Raw genomic sequence first — 20,978 nt, 5'->3', positions numbered from 1 at the left:
TTTCCAAGCAGTGAAGTTTCCAAGAAGTGAAGTTTCCAAGAAGTGAAGTTTCCAAGAAGTGAAGTTTCCAAGAAGTGAAGTTTCCAAGAAGTGAAGTTTCCAAGAAGTGAAGTTTCCAAGAAGTGAAGTTTCCAAGAAGTGAAGTTTCCAAGAAGTGAAGTTTCCAAGAAGTGAAGTTTCCAAGAAGTGAAGTTTCCAAGAAGTGAAGTTTCCAAGAAGTGAAGTTTCCAAGATGCTACTCCAGGTGGGTGTAAAATGAATGTGCGCAACGAAAAAAAAATAAACGCTAAAATGAAGATTTGGCCCAGTCTGACTACCCCCTGAAGCAGATCTTAGGATGTCTTAATTCTATAAATTTTAACCTAAATATAAAAGAGTGATGAACGAAACTAATACTACTAAATGATAAACGTTCTTGCTTATATATATATATTGTGGATTAAAAAAGACTTTTATATTACAAAGTTTACATTTCCTAAGTAAAATAACTAATCAACTGCCCAATCTGCCCCTTATTATGACTGCTCGATCTAATATCAATAACGCGAAATGACAGACATCATTCACGTACCAAACAATAGAAGACACTACTTTCAAAGATGATCTACATTGGTGTGGGACCTCAGTGGAAATAAACTAACGTGATCACAGCTGTTTAGCTTTTATAGCCCTAATAAGGCGAAGCAATTTGCGATATCACTGTACATATGTACTGCGTCCGGTGCGTCGAAGTGATTGTTCTCATACTCGTCTGCGACGATGGAAGAACTCCAGCAACAGATAAACACTTTCAAACACTGGGACGGCAGAAGGCTGTCCTCTGACTAATATACTCTAATAGTGTCTTTTCCTCTCAGTGTTCAACAGATGAGAAACGCGAACTCCCAGCCACAAGGACGGAGTTAAGATAACATCTCAACTTAAGTATAGAAAGAGGAAGTGCTCTGAATTACTGAATGCTGCGTACTCAACGACGACTTCCAACCCGGAGGTGAAGTCCGAAATCGTATAGGTTCGCAACAGTATAGTGCCTAACTGTTCTAACTATAAACTCTACTGAGAGCAAAGACAGCAAGTCCGTCTGTATCAACAAAGCTGATACTGAGTGACCGTCACACACAGGCGCTCACAATGGAAGACCTCGTCTCTCCACCGCTGGCTTCCCAGCACGGCTCGGCTCCCCACCCTTGTAACACAGAAGGCGAATCATTGTCGTAACCACGGAATATTCTCCCTCTCTACAGATTCTTCCAAACGCCGACCAACCATATTTCAGTCTTTTGTCTTCCAGCGCGAAAAGTTTGCGAGGAAATACCTATACTCGCACAATGGTACGCTTCTGAGTAAAAATCCTTGGAAATAACCCAGCCTGCGTAGTTTCCGAGGTGTCAATTCTTCGTTCTTCTCACCTGGGTCTAAGATTTGCAGAGTTCGGAAGTATTACCAGTTATCCTTCCGGCCCTACTACAATAGTGGCCAATAGCGGCCGGTCGCCCCTGTATTGTGTTTTCGCGCTCGGGTGTCCAGACTTTCGGCCTTGGCTCTTCCTGTGTGGAGTTGAACCACCACACCTGTGTGTTTCGCCTGCCGTTTCATTTCCATTGTCGTTCCCACCTCTTTTAGTATGATAATAAAGACACTCCGTCACCTTTAATGCAATAAGTGTTAACAATTATTTACAAGGCATATGTGAATGTCAGTCTCCATTATATATTCATATATACGAGTACGATGCACAACCTATCACATGATACCTAATTGTGTTTGTAGATCACGGCAAAGTATGTGGATGGGTGCTTATAAGGTGCGAAGTTATAGCCGCATTACAAGTTCAATTGGTCTGAATGTGCCATCCGGCAGTTCATATTGAATGTTACGTACCTTAGTGGGGAACGGTCATGAAATTGACAGGAAATGCCAATTTTAAATTTATTTTTCATTTATTAATAGAACTCAAGGACAACAAATTTCCAAAGTTTCAGTGATGAAATCGCATCCAATGTGCCTGATAAATAATTAAATGCTCGACTCGACCTTCCTGCCACAAAAAAATTTTGGAGCAGCACTTCATTACTAGCACGATCAATAACGATTCCGTGGGTCTTTCAAGCAATCTAAGTGGATAGATGTGAAGCACACTTACGGGTTCCTGACCGATCCTGAACTCTACGAAAGAGTATTCAAGGTAAAACTCAGAATCCAAATGAGTCTTTAAATTCACTCATATGGAAACGATGATCTAAAACCACATTTACACCTGCTACAGTTGTCAGAACGAATTATGATGGAGTTCTTGTATTCTATGATGGGAATGTAGTTAGGATAAAGGTATTGGAGAGAATGGGCTTTAAGATAAGAAATTTCACTCAATATTTCTTGAGAAAAGCAGATTTACAGCACCTCTCTGAAAAGTCAGGTGAAGACCTGGTAAAGAACATTGCTGGAAAAACAACGATTGGTTCGCTAAATAAAATTGCTGCAGTTCTGCGACTGGGGTCAGTACAGCTGCTCAAAACATCATCATTGCCAGCCTGATGGAGCATTATCTGAAATGGCGTACTACTACAGGGCGAAACCAGAAATATTTTTAATAAATGACTGTGCGATCGAGATTGTTTTCTACTATTTCTAGATAACAAACCAGAATAGAAGCCTTCAAGGGAAAGAGGATCCTGAGCACAGTTCTTGGCCCTTTCGAAGATCGTTAGAATGAACTTTAAATTCCATTTCAGGGAAATTACGTTTTTCAAAGTTTGTATACCTTTTTCTCACCATCTATAAAGGATAGAAGAATGAAAATTTGTACACTTATTTCTGTAAACCCAATAAATGTTTCAAGGATAAAATTTGAAATTCTGAGCGTTAACTCTGATATGAGGCAATGTGATTGGAATGTGCATGAATTTTATATTATACTTATAGAGTTAAACTAAAAAAAATTGTTAAAACTCTTCTACTAGATATATTCAAAAACACTTCATGAGAGAAGCTTAACTATAGGCAAAGAGATTAAACAGAGGAAATTTTGTAGAATTGCGTTGAACAGTTTCTGAGAAAAAGATACATACACTACTTTTTGAAAATAAAATTTTTGAGTTCCGTAAGAAATGTAAAATGTGTGTAGTCCAAGAAAGTTAACACCAAATATATTAATTTCATGTAAAGCATGGAACAAAATCTCATTACCGTATCTTCAGAATTGTGGATATTGGTGCATCTTTTAAATAGTGTGTGTTTTCCTTTAACTCACTAATTGCCGTGCATTTGCAATGCAGTGCCGGCCGGAGTGGCCGAGCGGTTCTAGGCGCTTCAGTCTAGAACCGCGCGACCGCGAATGTCGCAGGTTCGAAGCCTGCCTCGGGCACGGATGTGTGTGATGTCCTTAGGTTAGTTAGGTTTAAGTAGTTCTAAGTTTTAGGGGACTGATGACCTCAGAAGTTTAAGTCCCATAGTGGTCAGAGCCATTTGAACCATTTATGCAATGCAGTGCCGATTTCCTGTTGATGTTACTGAACACATCGCTTCCATCTGTTTTTCTTTTTTAGCCTGTCTTGTTATGTTATTGTTGTTGCCTTACAACATTCCACATGTTTGACTATAAACACAGAGTATATCACGAATATGCAGCTAAATTTAAAAAAAAAAAAAAAACAAACATTGACGTGAAAATGGTAACAAATGTGCAACTGGGTGTAAAAACTGTCATCACAGCATAATTATAATAAAGATACCTCATGTTTATTGATCTCCAGCAATATTACCATGCACTTGAATGTATAAACACCTGAGGATGGGTGCAAGTCCGAAACCGGTCGTGTGACGAACAAATAATCTTTTATTGTGACTAGTAGAGGAAATTTTTCTACATCCTATAAAGGAACAGTCACGGAGTTCAACAGCATCCACTATGGATAAAAATCACTTATAATACGTTCGTTTGGTATTTTTACCTTACATGTAATATCCTTGCTGCCATGTCCTGTTCTTTCTTTTTTTTTAATTATTGCTTTCTCCTTAGGTGTACGTTGGAGACGTAAATCTGACTTTAGTCGGTTTTCATGTATCCTATTTTTCCCTTCACAGCTTTTCTTTGCCACTAGAAGACGAAGCAATTCAGAAGGAAATAAAAATCTCAGAGTATACAGCCAGGTGAAACGATTATGACCCCAAAACTGTAAAATTGTCTTACAGTAAGACACAACCAGAAAGGCCCAATAAGACGTTTCTTTATGTATAATGTTATTTCTTTATAACATACACACGACGAAAAAAAAGAAAGCAGCATACGTAACCACAACTTATCTTGGAAACATCTCAAACAAAATTAACAAATTATTCAACAAAACCGACATCGCCTTTGCATATCAACGCACACACAGCCTTAAACACGAAATCCACGAAGGCAGCTCGAAAATTGCCATACACAACCACTCCGGCGTAAAACATGCCATAGATCCTATGCAGGACGAACCGGTAGAAACTTCAACAGTAGATATAAGGAGCACATCAGAGGAAGTGGAAACAACCCATCCACATTTTTTCAACATCTGCGAACCGAAAAACACGACCTAAGGCCCATAAACGAAGCACTAGATATGCTCCACGTTTCGCAAAATGGAGCAATCATGAACATCGTTGAAGAAATAGAGATGTATTCACGTGGATACAGCAACCTCACAAATTTACAGAATGAACAAATCGACCTAAAGCACAAAACGTACATAGAAAACTTTATTCACATTTTAAAGCGTGGAAATGGGTAAAGTAATAAATCAGAGACACTAAATGATACACATCCATAGTAACAGCGATAACAACATGAAGAGTGTACAACTAAGACATAACACCAAGAAAATATCACAAATCATCGACAATAATAAAATTATTACAAAAAATTAAAATATAACATAAAAATCTCCATTGAAACTAAAATAAAATCCCAAGCACTAACATAATTAGAACCAAACCTATAAAAATAGTAAAGAAACAACCAAATTCCCACACATCACTTATAATACTTATGATGGAACTTCGTAAAACATATAATATGGCTAATCCACTGTCATCGACGCTACCAAGAGAAAACTAGCAAACATAAGATCGACTGAAGTCAGATATACGTCTCCAACGTACGTCTAAGGAGAAACTAACAATTAACAAAAAAAAAAAAAGGCAGGGTATGACAGCAACTATATTAATGTAAGGTAAAAGATGAACCAATGTATTATAACTTTTCTGATCGTAGTTGCAGACCATTATATTAAGACCATCACTTATGTGTTTACAGAGCGCTTAATGACGGCAACATGCCGAAATGTGTTCATCGTGAGTAATTAAAAAAATCCATTTAAAAGGGAATGTAGCTGAATGGTATTCATAATAACGTTTTTATCGGGTTGTTCTGTTCTGTGTCCGGTACAAATTTTTCAATTGAAATTTAAATAACTTCCCGAGCAGCTAGATATTTGAAATTTTAATAATAAATCAGAACTGAATGACAATGGAATAACGTGGGGTAAGAACCACCTACCTGCAATAGTGTGTGAGGTGGAGGTGAAAACGGGGTGACAAAGAAACAAAGGTGCGTTTACATCCGACACTTATCTCTGGGAACACACGTCGAGTGTCAGATAGAAAATCGCTTTGGGTGTTTACATATTCACAGAAATCACTAGAAATTTATGTCATGGATATGTATCTGACAGTTCCCTAAAAGCCGTAATTTGTAATAAATGAACAGCCCGCTTTGCCACATATATATCTGACATATGGCATGACACATGCAAATGTGTCCTATATCGCACATCCGCTCCATTGTGCTTGCCATGTCGAAAGCATCGATACACAAAATCGCGACTTATGTACGTAATTATTCGAAAGATGTTAGAAAAGACGAAGAAACGTTCTGTGTGGCTTCGAGAGTTGACAGACCTGAAAATTTCGGTGCCTATAGTCAATGTCTGAGCTCCGTGTTGAGGATCCAGCACAGTTTTCGATTGTTTAAGAATAAGACCGGCTGAATTCGAAAAGCTCGCTTGTAAAATAGGACCACTTATATCAAAGCAAGATACCAAATTCAGGGTAGCTGTTAGCGTAACAGAACGGCGTGCTGTAACTTCGCTATTTTTAGCAGAAGGTAAGTATATACCAACACTACTTAATGAAATAGTATTTTATTTCATGAAATGTTTTTTATTGTTTGAAACTCAACATTGCACCTGTATGTTTACAGGTGATTCTTACGTATGCCTAAGTCATGTATTTATAATAGCAAAATGTACAATACGCCTCATTGCTCCTGAAGTATGCAGCGCAATTATGTCAACATTAAAAGAAGATTATATTAAGGAAGTTGTTGAGTAGGGGTAAAGATAACGTTCAGTCGCAATTAGTGCTAAGGTTTTTGGTGGTTGTAGATTTGTTATTGTTCAGAATTTCTTCCTACTGCAAGTTTTCACGCTGAACCCCCTTGCAGAAATTATAATACGGCCATTTTGATACGTGAAATTTGTTCTTCAATGCCATGGCCGGATTTCATCTTGGTGCTTCTTTATAAATTCATTGTCAAATTGATTTCTGAAGTTTCATATTTCTTTGAATGCCATCTACGTTTGTACTAAATCCTTCCTCCATTTCCATTAAGGCATTATGTTTGTTCCCTCTGTATTTATAGATATTGCAAGTAATGTCCTATAGTTCAGGTTTACTGTGAAACGTATTAATTCCCCGAATTCGTCTTATTTTGTCAGTCTTATTCACTAACGCAGAGGACCCCTGTCCACCTGGAGTTCCTGCACTGTGGCTGTGCTTAGTAGATCGTGTCTTGCCCTACAACCGCAATGTGCTTAAGTTATTTATTGCAGAAAGAGTCCGTGTCAACTCAGTCAATTTATAGATGCACCTCCTGAAGCGATTTCTGTCAAACTAGGAACACGTATCACATGCAACCTTGAAAAACAAAAAGCAGAAAATCTGTGACAGTAAGACCCCCATTGCCTCCTCACGGCTGAGGCTGAAGATGGAAAGGTGTTCCACAAAAGTATATCTGGGCGCCTGGAGCAATTTCAACCACATTTGCTGTAGACAGGACTGATTTGAATACGTTTTTATTAACTCTCTGTCTCTTGCCTATCTGTCTGTTCAGTATAAATTTTGCAATTAATTTTAAACTAGTTCTCCAGTGAGCTTCAAACTAGAAATTTCAACATAGCTGAGAACTGGATGATGCAATACTGACGTGCTTTCTTGTGTGGTGTGTGGCGGAGGGTACTTTATTTCCCTCTGTCTTTTCCAGATGAGCTAGATACGTGAAACTTTGAACATAGAACTGGCTAACAATGATATATTAACTCGTTTTCTTGTCTGGTACGAGGCGGAGGATTATTTGTGCACCACGGCTATTTCTCCCTTTTCCTGCTCCAGTCGCAAACGGTTTGTGGGAAAAACTTTTGCTGGTAAGCACCCATGTGACCTCGAATTCCTCCAAATTTTAACATCATGGTCTTTTCGCGAGATATATGTAGGAGGAAACTGCACGTTGGCTGACTCAGGTGAAGAGAAACTGAAATAAACCTGTAATTTGTAACACGTCACTATTTTAATCTATTCAAGATGTTTGAAGTCAATTGAATAATTTCACACACATAAGACAATAAAGTAGAAAACAGTTATTTAAATAACAATACATTCCAAATACAACGCCTTTTAAATAGGACTATAAAGTATAAAATAATTTCTCCTACCCCCATACATATGATTCTGATAATTTGTGATCCTAAATTTTTAGTAGCTATCAAAGTACTCATACGATTTATGATGAAAAAGGTGGGGAGCATGCAGTACATAATGGATGAATAATTCATCTCGTATGTAGTATCTACTGCATTTATCAACTTTACAAGACTTTCAAAGCTATTAAAAATTTTCAATCACAAATTTTAAGAACTTTCTATATGGGGTCAGGAACCTGTATGGGCCCGGCAGAAATTATTTTATACTTTTTAGTATAATTTTAAAACGTTTCATAATAAAAATTTAATTAAATTTTAATAATTACTTATTGTATTATTGTTTCTTAGTGCCAGTGGCATTTCTTGCGTGTAAGTCTCTGAGCATATTTTAATACTGTTTCTTAATACTGGGGACCTTTCTTCTTCATAAGCTACTTCTGTTTATTATTCCATCTCGCTTTGTGTAATCAAATTGGTACCTAGACATCTATATATATACTTGCGCCACCAAAATTCCCAAGCACTTTCACTACACAGCCTGAGCTGCTGCTAATCATTCCACTGCATGAATAGAAATGATGTCATTTCACGTGAAACACAAAATGCAATTTTCATTAAGACGGGTTACACGAAATAGCGGAAATGTGTTGCCAAGGTGAGCAACCAAGTTGGGATGAAAAGATTCTTTCATTACGTGAAAGTTATCTGTAGTCGTTAAGCTTGAGGCGAGCGCATTAAGTTTTTGATGGCGTCTGTAGTTATACGGAGGAGATGTGGGAGGAAGACAGTGTCTGGTTTAAAATTCAGTCGAGGACAGAGGAAGTCAGTGACCAGCATTCGTGAACGCAGTTACGGAATATGCAGGTAGCGACAAAAGCGGCTAATGGGAAGGGGAAATGAAGGACAACGGAAAGCTGGAGAAAGTCAGCGCGTGCACTCGTGTGTGTGTGTGTGTGTGTGTGTGTGTGTGTGTGTGTGTGTGTGTGTGTGCGCGCGCGCGCGCTCACGGGAGGAAGTCATCAATCAGATTGCGATAACACATCAGCCGCGGCGTGTAGCTGAATTGATGAATCTCATTGTCGCCATCTAAAAGTCCGCGTTCCGGAGTATACAGTGCAGTAGTCTGTACAGGCGATATTCCGTTTCCCGTTTGTAACGTAAGAACAGGTGAACTTGCTGCCACCGAATTAAAGAAAAAGAGTGCAGCACACCACGATACAAAATGACCGCTTATACACATGCTACTTTAACAAGGGAGAAGAGAGGAAGACATCGATGTAGCCTGACCCCGGTGTGACTTAATCTGTACATTGAGGAAGCAGTAGAGGAAACGACGGAGCAATTTGTTAAGGGGATGAAAGTTCAGGGAGAAGAAATAAACACTTTGAAATTTGCCGATTACATAGTAATTGTCTCGCAGGCGATAAAGAACTTGGAAGAGCAGTAGAACTGAACGGAAGTTTCCTTGAAAAGAGGTTATAGGTTGGTTGGTTTGTGGGATTAAAAGGGACCAGAGTAAGAGGTTATAAGTTGAATATCATGAAACTTACAGGGAAAGTAATGGAATGTAGTCAAATTAAATAAAGGGATTTTGAAGGATTTAGATTAGGAAATGAGACACTAAAAGTATTAAACCAAAACTTTTATCCGGACAGCAAAATAACTCACGGTGGTCGAAGTAGAGGGGATGTAACGTGCAGACTCGCAATACCAAGAAAAGCGTCCCCGAAAAAGAGAAATTTGTTAACATCGAATATATTCTCTGAAGGCGTTTCTCTGGAGCGTAACCTTGCACGCAAGTGAAACATGGACGATTGACAGTCTGGACGACATAAGAACAGAAACCTTTGAAACGTTGTACTATTGGAGAATGTGTAGGATCAGATGGGTAGATCGGATAACTGAATCGGGCTGGAGGCAAAAGTAATTTATAGCTCAACATGACAAGAAGAAGGGAACAGTTGATAAGACACGTCGTGATGCATCAAGAAATTGTCAATTTGGTAATATTAGGAAATGTGTGTGTGTTTGGGGGGGGGGGGGCAAAAATTGTAGAGAGAGACCAAAGGTTTGAAATAGTATACAACTTCAAATGTATGTAGTTTGCAGCACTTATGCTAAGTTAAAGAGGTTTGTACAGGGTAGAACGAAGGCCACAACAACAATATTTTAGCGCTGTAAGCCCTGTCGTAAACTTTGCTTCCAAAAAGACAAAAATGGTGCTACCGTCAGTTCGATCCAAGCGATCATTATTACATTACTTCATTCAGCGTCTTTCGCTTCTTCTTTTGATCAGCATGCGTTTACCTATTCATTCCTACTGAACTGCGAATGTCTGCTGGCAAGGAAAAACATCGCAACAGAGTGTAACTTCGAATTACATTGGGCTTATGATCGACCGTACCAGCTCTGTTTGACGGAAAATATTGACAGGAACAACTTAGGATGCGCAACTACAAACTGTGAGAATCTTCTTTACTCGCTCTGTGCTACTCCACAGCTGATTGCGAATGCGCTGCATCACAGATGCCTCCATATCTAAGCAGCGGATATACAGGCGGTGGATAAAAATATGGGAACACCAAAAACACGACTCACTACCTCGACAGATACAGTGTAGGCCAACCTTTGGCATTCAAAACGATGATGGAGGTGGATTGCGATCACGAACACTTCTCTTCCAAATTTTTCAAATGGCTCTGAGCACTATGGGACTCAACATCTGAGGTCATCAGTCCCCTAGACTTAGAACTACTTAAACCTAACTAACCTAAGGACATGCACATCCATGCCCGAGGCAGGATTCGAACCTGCGACCGTAGCAGCGCGGTTTCGGACTAAAGCGCCTTGAACCGCTCGGCTACAGCGGCTGGCACTTTTCTTCAAAGTAGACCACAGACGCTCAGTAATATTGAGAGCTTACCTGTTGTGGAGTTACAGTACAACTGTCTCATGAATCAGTACTGAGAATGTTACACACCAGTTGTCAAATGCTTTACATTTTGACCAGAACATGTTTAGAGACTACGTTACCCCATTATCAAGTGCTCAAAGCTTCTATGTCATTAGACACCGGCAAATGTAAACACCCAGCAGCAAACAAGCAATGTCAAACATACAACTCTTTTTACAAAATCTCATGTTATGAGCACGTCAACATAAGATTTTCTAGGAAGAGTTTTATATTTGACAATGCATGTTTGCTGCTGGGTTCTTATTTTTAATGGTCGGGATAAAGTAGTCCCGAAATATTTTGTGGTAAAAACGTTTTATAACTGGCGCGTAACATCTTTGTGCCAATAGTGAGATATGGTGACTGGGGCGATCAAGGCAGATCCGACAAAAACCAGTGTTTGACGAAGCGAGCTGTATGAACAGGGACCCTGCCGTCTTGTAACACAGCAGCACCACTGGGGAACAAACACTGTACAACGGGATGGACCTGATTAGCTGAAATCGTCACACAACGCTTGGCAGTAGCGCGACGTTGCAGAGTAACAATGGGGCTCACGGAATACTACGATATGGCTGTCCAAATCGTCGCCGAACCATCGCCATGTTTCACGCCTGGGGCGTCCACTTGGCTAGAAGTAGAAAACCGTGTGAAAAAAGACTCATCCGACCAATGATATTACTCCATTGCTCCATAGTCCAGCTTTTTATGGTTTCGGCGCCACGTATTCGTGTCACGGGCGTTTGCATCATTGATGAGTGGTTTTTCAATACCTGCTCGTCCTGAAATTGCCTGCTTATGGAATTCGTTTTGTTTTGGCGCTGACAGGTTTCTCGCGAGCGGCTTTCAGCACTGCAATAATTTATGCAGCTGTCGTCCTCTTATTTTTCGTCGCATCTCTCTTCAACAGCTGCAAGTCAAGATCGCACCGCACTCACTTTCGTCCGCGTTGTGAATTAACGGTTGATGTTTTTGGTTCAAATGGCTCTGAGCACTATGGGACTTAACATCTGTGGTCATCAGTCCCCTAGAACTTAGAACTACTTAAACCTAACTAATCTAAGGACATCACACACATCCATGCCCGAGGCAGGATTCGAATCTGCGACCGTAGCAGTCGCGCGGTTCCGGACTGCGCGCCTAGAACCGCTAGACCACTGCGGCCGGCGTTGATGTTTTTCCGCGGTATAAATGTTAGATACGGCGCCTATTAAAAACCAAAGCACTTCGTCTACCTTGGTTGCATAGGAGCACCAACAAGTTTCCCACTTTCAGTGTCACTTAGCTCTGACGTAACACATTCACAACTGCACTGAAGAGCCAAAGAAACTGGTATACCTGTTTAATGTTGTGTAGGGCCCCCGCGAGCACGCAGAAGTGCCGCAACACGACGTGGCATGGACTCGACTAATGTCTGAAGTGGTGCTGGAGGGAACTGACGTCATGAATCCTGCACGGCTGCCCATAAATCCGTAAGAGTACGAGGGCGCGGAGATCTCTTCTGAACCGCACGTTGCAAGGCATCCCAGATATGCTCAATAACGTTCGTGTCTGAAGAATTTGGTGTCCAGCGGAAGTGATTAAACTGAGAAGAATGTTCCTGGAGGCACTCTGTAGCAATTCTGGACGTATGGGGTGTCGCATTGTCCTGCTGGAATCGCCCAAGTGTGTCGGAATGCACAATGGACATGAATGAACGCAGGTCATCAGACAGGATGCTTACGTACGTGTCACCTGTCAGAGTCGTATCTAGACGTATCAGGGGTCTCATGTCACCCCACACCATTACAGAGCCTCCACCAGCTTCAACAGTCCCTTGCTGACATGCCGGGTCCAAGTACTCATGAGGTTGTCTGCATACCCGTACACTTCCATCTGCTCGGTACAATTTGAAACGAGACTCGTCAGACTAGCCAACGTGTTTCCAGTCATCAACAGTCCAATATCGGTGTACGTGACCCCCGCGAGGCGTAAAGCTTTGTGTCATGCAGTCATCAAGGGTACACGAGTGGTCCTTGGGCCCCGAAAGCCCATATCGATGATGTTTCATTGAATGGTTCAAATGGTTCAAATGGCTCTGAGCACTATGGGACTCAACTGCTGAGGTCATTAGTCCCCTAGAACTTAGAACTACTGAAACCTAACTAACCTAAGGACATCACACACACCCATGCCCGAGGCAGGATTCGAACCTGCGACCGTAGCAGTCCCGCGGTTCCAGACTGCAGCGCCAGAACCGCACGGCCACCGCGGCCGGCCATTGAATGGTTCCCACGCTGACACTTGTTGATGGCCCAGCACTGAAATCTGCAGCAATTTGCGGAAGCGTTGCATTTCTGTCTCACTGAACGATTTCCTTCAGTTGTCGTTGGTCTCGTTCTTGCAGGAACTTTTTCCGGCCGCAACGACATCGTACATTTGATGTGTTACCTGATTCCTGATATTCACGGTACACTCGTGGAATGGTCGCACTAGAAAATCCCCACTTCATCGCTACCTCGGAGATGCTGTGTCCCATCGCTCGTGTGCCGACTATAACACCGCGTTCAAACTCACTTAAATCTTGATAACTTGCCATTGTAGCAGCAGTAACAGATCTAAAAACTGCGCCAGACACTTGTTGTCTTATATAGGCGTTGCCGACCGCAGCGCTGTATTCTGCCTGTTTACATACCTCTGTATGTGAATACTCGTGCCTATACCAGTTCCTTTGGCGCTTCAGTGTACATTCAATTGTTTTTTTAAATTCCTGATATATATAACCTCTTCCCGAAACAGTATCCATTCGTTCAAGTCATATTCCAATCGTTTGCAGTCTCCTACAGACCTACTGTGTTGTTACACTTGACCAAGCTATCTTGAAAAGTTGATATTATTCTTATATATATGCATAATGTAAAAGGTGTTAATTTGAAATCTTGCATAATATTGAAACTAGCCGTTGTAGAATTCTTTTATCACAACAGTTCGAAAGCCAGGTCCATCTTCACGTCCACTCAGTGGCACAACGATACATTTCGATAACACAACTAAAGCACAGAAAACGCAAGCAAACATGGAGCAAAACAACCCTGACAGTAGATCAATCAACTGGAAACAGAGTGACTACTGAAGCTAAAAGGTGATTTAATTTTAGTTAATCCTTCTCCTACAAACAACATGTGACTAACCAGAAGCCCTCAAACCATTAAAACTGATTTATAAATCTTTTCTTTTGTTTACTAGCACAACAGGGAAACCAACCGGTAGAGCAAAAGCCAGTGACTGTGGAATACAGTATTTAACTATAGTTATGATGCCTTATAAGCAACTACAAGAGAAATCGGAACAATATGACACATCCTTTTTCTTTAAAATACAACATAACCATTAAAAAACTTGAAACAACTATATCTAATAGACTCTGGCTCGGCTAAAGCATTAACATTTAAGTGTTATTAAAAAGCAGAGGCACTGATCACATGCGATGCCTTTACGAGTGCAACCGAATGAATTCTCAAACGTGCTATATTATTTCCGAAACCTGTGCCAATCATCGACGGTCTACATGCTGCAGACTGTGAATGGCATCAAATCGCTGCACACAGGGTCAAGGACAGCATGCAACGACTGGAGCTTGTTTTGTTCCCAGTGGGACCTCACTCGTATCAGATAAATCATCAAATGATGCCGGACACAAAGATCTATACTGTACATTGAATGTCTGCAGGTAATAGTCTGCAGACCTCGACCACAACACCTTATACAACATGGTTCAAATGGCTCTAAGCACTATGGGACAACATCTGAGGTCATCAGTCCCCTAAAGTTAGAACTACTTAAACCTAACTAACCTAAGGACATCACACACATCCATGCCCGAGGCAGGATTCGAACCTGCGACGGTAGCGGTGGCACGGTTCCAGACTGAAGCGCCTAGAACCGCTCGGCCACAGAAGCCGGCAGGTGGCAAGACTCAGGCTAATTTCTTTCTCTTCGATAGTTGTTTTTTACTTTCTTTTCTCTTTAATGCATGCACAGTTTTCGTTAACATCCGTAATACACTTTCATTCGGGAAGGACAATTTGTCTCGTGAACGAGAAGTAGAAAATCTTTGGGTTTTTGTTTCCCCTTTTTTCATATCCAAACACACGTCTACTGACTCAAATTCATTCTCGTTTCTCTAATGGAGCTTTTGGGTCATGTTAATGTGGTCAGCAGTTGTTGAAATCATGTTCAATGTCCATTTTTTATGTGGCGAAAATAAATGGTAAAAATTATTCCATTCCATCTTGGCGTGGTGGTATAGCAACCTTCTGTTGCTACTATTTTAAAAAACAGTCGTAGGTTGCAGAATGATCTTTATTAACTTAAGAAAGACGCGTTTCGCCCGGACGGGGCGTCATCAGGTTATTTTTAAATATAAGGGCACGACGATATTACAATAAATCCGGCGTGGTCCTATTCTGGGCCACTACAAAGGAAAATAAGCTTCAACAACCGGCCGAGTAAAATCAGAGAGAAACGTAATGTAACTCATGTCAAAAGTTCAGAAACTGTTTACCAAAAAACATCCGTTAAGAAGGCTTGGTACCGCATAAAACATACTAAAGGGCAACATATATGGAATAATATTAAAAACTGATGAAATAAAATCACCTGTATCACGCATGAGTAGAGAGCGAAGGAGAAACTGGAGACGACGACAGGCACAGCAGCGCAAAACAGGACCTCGCGCGCAAACCGTAAACACAGCCGCACACTACAACGGCCTGAGAGGCCATTCCGTGTTCACATAGAGTATACATGTGAATGATAAGAGCTGATGCAAAATATTGGGCTAGTAGTAATGACAGTCGCCATGCGGCGCTGCCGTTGTGTTTACAGGGTGATAACGGCGTAAAATTCAAAGTGTAATGGATAAATAAAGAAATACATGAAACATAATAGAGTGCATGGGAGTATAACAATACAGGACATGCCATATCGAAAGCTGTTCAAAGACATAAAAAATCATTTTACTCAAAAGCAGTGTAAGAGAATAAGTCAGATGTGTTATTCCAAGTAGTTATAAGCAGAAGTAATTTGTGCAGAACGTCGACCTTAAACTGAATGTCACAGGGTCAAATTTATTTCTTTTGATGCAGTTTTTCAGAACCTTGTACGGATTTGTCAGATATTCAACTGGAAGGGAGCAGTACGGCATTTGACATATGCAGACATGAGGCAGAAGACAGTTAACTAACTAATAACTTCAACTGGTATTTCGCAACGTTAATAGAGCACTTGCTGGCGAAAGGCAGACGTCCCCAGTTTGAGTCTCAATCTGGCACACAGTTTTAATCTCTCAGGAAGCATCGGATAAGTGCAAACAGTGCTGCAGAGTAAAAATTCATGTGGGAAACGAAAAATTAATTACAACTTTATGATCTTCTGTTCCTTTTTATTTTATTAATTTATTTATTTTACAGATATTCTCATTGATTTCGTTAACTGCTTCTTCAGTGTACTAACTGAGTTACATAGAGCGTAGGTTACCTTACTCTCTCTCTTTTCTCAGCTACTGACCTTCTTTCACATCCCTAGACTGGTCTCTCTACAAGTTGCTGCAGCCGGCCGCTGTGCCCGAGCGGTTCTAGGCGCTTCAGTCCGGAATCGCGCACCTGCTACGGTCGCAGGTTCGAATCCTGCATGAGTGTGTGTGCTGTCCTTAGGTTTGTTAGGTTTAAGTAGTTCCAAATCTAGGGGACTGATGACCTCAGATCTTAAGTCCCACAGTGCTGACAAGGGAACCTCCCCATCGCACCCCCCTAAGATTTAGTTATAAGTTGGCGCAGTGGATAGGCCTTGAAAAACTGAATATAGATCAATCGAGAAAACAGGAGGAAGTTGTGTGGAACTATGAAAAAATAAGCAAATATACAAACTGAATAGCCCATGCGCAAGATAGGCAACATCAAGGATAGCATGAGCTCCGGAGCGCCGTGGTCCCCTGGTTAGCGTGAGCAGCTGCGGAACGAGAGGTCCTTGGTTCAAGTCTTCCCTCGAGTGAAAAGTTTACTTTCTTTATTTTCGCAAAGTTATGATCTGTCCGTTCGTTCATTGACGTCTCTGTTAAACGTAATAAGTTTAGTGTCTGTGTTTCGCGACCGCACCGCAAAACCGTGCGATTAGTAGACGAAAGGACGTGCCTCTCCAATGGGAACTGAAAACATTTGATCGCTAGGTCATAGGTCCGATTCCTCCACAGGAAAACACGTCTGATATATTCTATACGACACTGGTGACGGCATGTGCGTCACATGACAGGAATATGTTGTCGACCCACCTAACTTATACACTTCGCGAATTGGTAAAAAGATTCTTCTACCTTGCCCGATTTAGGTTTTCTTGTGGATGTGATAATCACTCCCAAAAAAGTGATGAAAACTTAAGAGTTTGTCATGTAAACCGAAAATAAAAAATTAATCTTCTCACTCGAGGGAAGACTTGAACCAAGGACCTCTCGTTCCGCAGCTGCTCTCGTTACTACGAGACCACGGCGCTCCTGAGCTCTCACACTTCTTAATGTTGGCTATCTTGCGCATAGACTACTCAGTTTGTATATTTTGCTTATTTTTTCATAGTTCCACACAACTTCTTCCTGTTTTCTCGATTGATCTGTGTTCAGTTTTTCAAGGCCTATCCACTGTGCCAACTTATAACTAAATCTGAGGGGGGTGCGATGGGGAGGTTCCCTTGTGAGAGCCATTTGAACCAAGTTGCTACCTAGATCACGGGAGACCGGGTTCGATTCCCGGCCGGGTTGGCAATTTTCTCTGCCCGGGGAATGGGTGTTTATGTTGTCCTCATCGTTTCATAATCATCGTCTTTCGTGACAGTGGCTGTATTGGATTGTGAAAAAATTGGTCTGTATAAAAACTGGGACTTTGCACTTGTGCAGATGACCGCACAGTTGAGCACCCCACAAATCGAACATCATCATCATCATCTCTACAAGTTTTCGATTATCTTTCGATCCTTGTTTTTTATCCGTGCTATCTTTAGCTTTTTAAAGAATTTTGGAATAGTCAAATGAGAATTGGGCTTGACATTCCATTTACGTCGAGGTCACTAGAGACGGATAACGGGCTCAGATGGAGAAGAAGAAACTGGCCCGTGTCCTGTTCACAGTATGGCCTAATTATAAAGTCGATCTGTGGGCTCCTCGGAAGATGGCTGAAAAGATTTCGGCCAAAATTTTAATGAGGAAGATGGAACTATTTCGGCAGCACGATCTAAACATGACTTATCCCTTTTATTTCTTTGGTCACATCAATGATTCAGCACTGCAGTGCACAGTGCAGTGGTACATAATTGGAAGGGCGTGATACATGACCTTGTTGCCTTTATGACATGATGCAACGTGTACAATTAATAGGTTTTGATTGTAGAGTATCATTCTACAGGGTGATTCAAAAAGAATACCACAACTTTAGGAATTTAAAACTCTGCAACGACAAAAGGCAGAGCTAAGCACTATCTGTCGGCGAATTAAGGGAGCTATAAAGTTTCATTTAGTTGTACATTTGTTCGCTTGAGGCGCTGTTGACTAGGCGTCAGCGTCAGTTGATGCTAAGATGGCGACCGCTCAACAGAAAGCTTTTTGTGTTATTGAGTACGGCAGAAGTGAATCGACGACAGTTGTTCAGCGTGCATTTCGAACGAAGTATGGTTTTAAACCTCCTGATAGGTGGTGTATTAAACATTGGTATAAACAGTTTACAGAGAATGGGTGTTTGTGCAAAGGGAAAAGTTCTGGACGGCCGAGAACGAGTGATGAAAATGTAGCACGCATCGCAGCCCAGGAAAATCGACTCGCAGAGCTAGCAGAGAGCTGCAAATTCCACAATCAACTGTATGGAGAGTCCTACGAAAAAGGTTAGTTATGAAACCTTATCGTCTGAAATTGGTTCAAGCACTGTCTGCAGCTGATAAGATTAAAAGAATCGATTTCTGTGATTTTATCCTTGCTCAAATGGAAACAGATGAATCTTTCGTTTCAAAGATTGTGTTTAGTGATGAAGCAACTTTCCACACTAACGGGAAAGTCAACCGTCACAATGTCTGTATATGGGGCACTGAGAATCCGCGGGAAACAACTCAGTACGAACGTGACTCGCCTAAGGTGAACGTTTTCTGTGCCATTTCAGCCAATAAAGTTTTTGGTCCCTTTTTCTTCGAAGGTGCTACTGTAACTGGACTACAGTATCTGGAGATGTTAGAGAATTGGCTGTTCCCTCAGCTCGAACAAGAAGCACAACAATTCATATTTCAGCAGGATGGAGCGCCACCACATTGGCACTTATCTGTCCGTAACTACCTGAACGTCAACTACCCGAGGCGATGGATCGGCCGCCAGGCAGCCCGTGACAGAGCACTTCATCACTGGCCTCCAAGAAGCCCTGATCTTACCCCCTGCGATTTTTTCTTATGGGGGTATGTTAAGGATATGGTGTTTCGGCCACCTCTCCCAGCCACCATTGATGATTTGAACCGAGAAATAACAGCAGCTATCCAAACTGTTACGCCTGATATGCTACAGAGAGTGTGGAACGAGTTGGAGTATCGGGTTGATATTGCTCGTGTGTCTGGAGGGGGCCATATTGAACATCTCTGAACTTGTTTTTGAGTGAAAAAAAAAAACCTTTTTAAATACTCTTTGTAATGATGTATAACAGAAGGTTATATTATGTTTCTGTCATTAAATACACATTTTTAAAGTTGTGGTATTCTTTTTGAATCACCCTGTACTTTGTTTGTCTGGCTACATAGCTAAGTGGGTAGCGTAGTTGACTGCCGTGCGGGTCAAGCGGGTTCGATTCCAGGTGCTACCAGGAATTTGTCTTGGTGCGAGGACTGGTACGGGGTGCACTCAGCCTCGTGCTGCCAACTGAGGAGCTACTCGAGCGATTAGTAGCGGTTTCAAGGTCAAGAAACCCGACTGTGGCTGCGAGAGCAGTGTACTGGCCACATGACCCTCCACACATCTAATGACGCCATTAGCAGAGGATGACATGGCGGTCGGCAGCCCCGACTGTCCCTTCTAGGGCCAGAACGCAGAACATTACCTAGCTTACCTTACCTTCTTCGTGAAATTTAAATCTACAATGTGCTTGTTTGTTTTGTTGCATGCATGCCGACGAAGAGTGGAGATGTGGAAAATGCCGATGGATACTTCGCGTGGTGCGTGATGACACGTTACAGGTTCGGTACACAGTTTGGTCGAGGACAGCCCAGCGCAGAAGGTTCAAGAAATGTGTTTTAAAAGTATTGAAAAAAGTTCAGTGCTCTTTATTTTTGACTCAAAGTAACAGAATCTGTTACATAAGCCTGCAAATGTGTTATACGTATTGTAAACATCGTCGAAGATCCTAGCACATGGCAGCATAATTTGTGAAGTTTTTTAATTTAGTAAGAAAAGAATAAATTTATTTTTGAAGAGGTTTGAGGAAAAAAATAAATCACTAGGACCGTCTCTATTTACCAAGAGAAATCCTGTTTGCTTTTTATAAGAAGATTTTTTCCTATATGCGAAAACAAAAGTAAATATTCTCTTCGTTCATATGTAATTACGATGATATGATCTTTATGAGAGAAGAGATGTATGCAGGCTGACGTATAGAGGTAACTGTGAATGTCGTACCAGGAAATTATAAAGTGAGATTTAATAGTGGCAAAAATATCAGTATAAACAGAGCTTCAAATCACATCTGGTTGCCTTAGTGACGAGCGAAATTTCTTCTGAACACATCTACCTTTCGACTCTTATTCTTTCTGAAATGAGAGTGAACCCGGGACTTTTTAATGCTATGAACCCGGGACTTTTTAATGCTATGCAATGAACAGTTATAATATCCTGACCTGATAGGTCGACGATTGCGAGATGCGTAAGTTTTCAGATTTTAACTGCAACTGAAGACTTCCTTTTAATGAAAAGTGCAAGGAAAGCAATACTAATAATTGAAACAAGGTGGGGACCCTACAACGCGGTCCAGACCGATAGAATAAATTAATTTGTCATCGCCAAGTTCGCCCTAATAAACACCTCGCAGCAGCACATGACGTCCGCGGGGGGGGGGGGGGGGGGGGGGAGGGGGGGGGGTGGTTGCGATCGCCACCGGGCTGCCTTACTAAATCAGAACGCCACAATGAGGCTGCCTCCTACTGACAACCTATTATTACGCCGATAGCATCTCTTCAAAATTTAATGCGTCTCGGGGACGAGCTAGATAGCAATCTGACGTGTCATACTGTCCGAGAAGCGTCACATCGAA

Source organism: Schistocerca americana, chromosome 8, assembly GCF_021461395.2.
Source record: "Schistocerca americana isolate TAMUIC-IGC-003095 chromosome 8, iqSchAmer2.1, whole genome shotgun sequence".
In the NCBI taxonomy this organism is placed as follows: Eukaryota; Metazoa; Arthropoda; class Insecta; order Orthoptera; family Acrididae; genus Schistocerca; species Schistocerca americana.
Note: the sequence above shows the minus strand (reverse complement) of the source record.